This window comes from Pelmatolapia mariae, linkage group LG2 (assembly GCF_036321145.2).
Source record: "Pelmatolapia mariae isolate MD_Pm_ZW linkage group LG2, Pm_UMD_F_2, whole genome shotgun sequence".
In the NCBI taxonomy this organism is placed as follows: Eukaryota; Metazoa; Chordata; class Actinopteri; order Cichliformes; family Cichlidae; genus Pelmatolapia; species Pelmatolapia mariae.
This window is the reverse complement of record NC_086228.1, coordinates 33275582-33278213: the sequence shown is the minus strand read 5'-3', so window position 1 is coordinate 33278213 and position 2632 is coordinate 33275582. Positions and strand designations below refer to the sequence as shown.

Sequence of the window (2632 nt, the reverse complement as noted above, 5' to 3'; positions counted from 1 at the left end):
GGCAGATATCCAAATTTATGATATCGGTATCGGTATCGGACATAAAAAAGTGGTATCGTGCCATCTCTAGTAAAGATACAGATAATACTTTCTTATTGGAAGTTTCCACAGCTGCCAGAAAGGGACAGATTTCTGGCTGGTCTTAATGAGTGGTCGTTGCTCTCTCATTTTCTCTGGAATTGCTGCACAGAGGATGTAACACCCATGATAAGCGCTGAGGTGTGTGTCCTTGTCAGAAATCAGCAATGCTCAGCTTCCAGGTAAGGAAAAGTGGAACCAGAAGATATTCAAATGCATCTCTCCACAGCTGCTGATGAATTCTACAAAAAACAAAGTTTGTTAAAAACATTTGCAGGTGAATCACCACTGATTTATCACTGACATCCATTTACTCAAAAATTACTGACAAGTGGATAACTAGGATATATAGTATATATATATATATATATATATATTCATATATATAATTTCAAAAATGTACTGTACAAAATGGAACTATATATGACAAATGTGGTGTGGTGCTTGTGGAATTTTTAACAAGGACCCTACAAAACTTTACAGTACTCATGCTGCCAAACTTTTGACAGCTAGGTGTGCAGTTCCTGCTTTAAATGCATTCAAAATCTAGGTGATAAGAGGCCAGAAATGTTTGAACTCGCTTATGAACCTACATCACTGAGGCCGTCTCTCCTGCATGAAGTCCAGGTGCTGGTTTTCCAGTGTGTGCGTCTGATGCCCCAAAGCTGACTCAGAGCCGTAACACCATCAATGGCTGCAGTATGGAACAGATGTGGGTGTGTCCTCATCTCCCAGAGGAGTCCAAATCGTCATCAAACAGCCCTACAGACACAAAAACGTGAAAATATAAACAACCAGACTATCAGCAGTGATTTAAGTACTTTAAGACCTCTGTGAGAATCATTTACAGTATATATCACAGAATTTAAGGCCTTTATAATCACAGAGCATACAGAGAAAAGTACTAAACTGAATCAATTTCAGCTTTCATTTTTCATGATGTATATTGTATTAATAATTAAATTGCATTATCTGTATCTTTACCACACATTTGCCACACAGGTGTAGATACTGTAGGTTCAGTGAATGCTTACATTGCACTGATTAGAATATACTGGACATTCAAAGCTAAGATTCAGCGCACTGTGTTAGAGGCTGGGATTTGATGACTTCATCATATATACAACCTTTGATCATCATTTATGTCCAGTTGAGAATGAATCTGTGCACTCACATATTAAATGAACTGAAATCAGTAGTGTGATCTCCAGTCTTGATATAAGGAATGAGAACTGACAGCTGTTATTTTAATCAGCCTGTCTCAGTTGTTTTAACTCTAAGTACCATAGAGTAATGTGGTAACATCTGGACTGACGAGTTTACTGTCAGCATTTTAATCGCTAGTTTAAAGGCTGTAGGTTGCAGTCATTGCTCTAACACTGTATAAATGTAACAGGGCTCAGTGCTGGTTCTAACAGTCTGAGCTGCTTCCAGCTTTATTTGTGAAGAGCACAGCAGCTTACAAAACACGTAGCTAGCTCGTACAGCTGCGACGTAAAACTTTCATAAGCTAAGATGACGTTAGCACGTTACCTTCAACAGGTGGTCAGACTGCGTAAACAGGCACTCAGTCAGAGGTTGGCTCTCCGTTTCGCTGCAGGGTCCCTTCATTCTTCACATATCTGTGTCGAGCCGAGTGTAAATCCCGAGGCTGAACGGCCTTTGTACAAGCACACACGCTTCTTAGCAGGGCGAAGCTATGAGCTAGAAAAATCCAAGCAGACAGCCTGTGTCTGTCCAACCAATCAGAGAGCTCCTTATATCCCACAGTGTGGCTAATTTGAATAGCCTCGAGGAAGTTGTTAATCGAAGAGCTAATCCAGCAGCTAATCCAGAAGCTAATCCAGCAGCTAATCCCGGAGCGAACAGGAAAGGGAAATGGATATTGAACTGCAGTTTATTAAAGTGCAAGTGGAAAAAGGATTTTGAGATGCAGTTTATTAAAGTGCAATTGGAAAAAGGATTTTGAAATGCAGTTTATTAAAGTGCAATTGGAAAAAGGATTTTGAGATGCAGTTTATTAAAGTGCAACTGAAAAAAGGATTTTGAAATGCAGTTTATTAAATTGCAATTGGAAAAAGGATTTTGAAATGCAGTTTATTAAATTGGAATTCAAAAATGAATTTACAAATGCAGAATTTATTCTACAATTCATTATTTAAGCACAGAAATTTTTATTTCGATGCGCGTGGCTCTTGTGGTCCTCCATATGTTGGATAGTAGAAGAGGTTAGCCAGCCATATACATTTGGCCACCATGACAGCAACTAATCCCAGGATCTACAGAAGAAAATGTGACCTTAAAGTGGAAATAAAATATTACATGTGTAAAGGCTAATTTACATCATGATGCTTTGGTTTCAAAAACTGACATAGATGTAACACTTTCTGTGAAGCTGGATTTAAGAAATAAGTGCTTAAAGTTAAAGTTTTTAAAATATGGTTAACATCCTCTGTCAGGAATTACACAGTAAAAACACTGTTTTTATTTATGAAGTGCTTTATAAACCCGAACATTATGGCTAACAGCTGGATTTTCCTGTTCGAGTGCAGCT

At 38.3% G+C, this 2632-nt stretch overlaps 1 long non-coding RNA gene across 1 annotated transcript; it reads right to left on the bottom strand.

The window, feature by feature from the left end:
* Window positions 1-248: 248 nt before the first annotated feature.
* Window positions 249-1777, bottom strand: LOC134637305 (uncharacterized). The gene is made up of 3 exons (XR_010095103.1): window positions 1612-1777; window positions 672-840; window positions 249-320 (listed from the first exon to the last, which is right to left on the bottom strand). It is a non-coding gene; the product is annotated as an uncharacterized LOC134637305 (long non-coding RNA).
* Window positions 1778-2632: the final 855 nt, after the last annotated feature.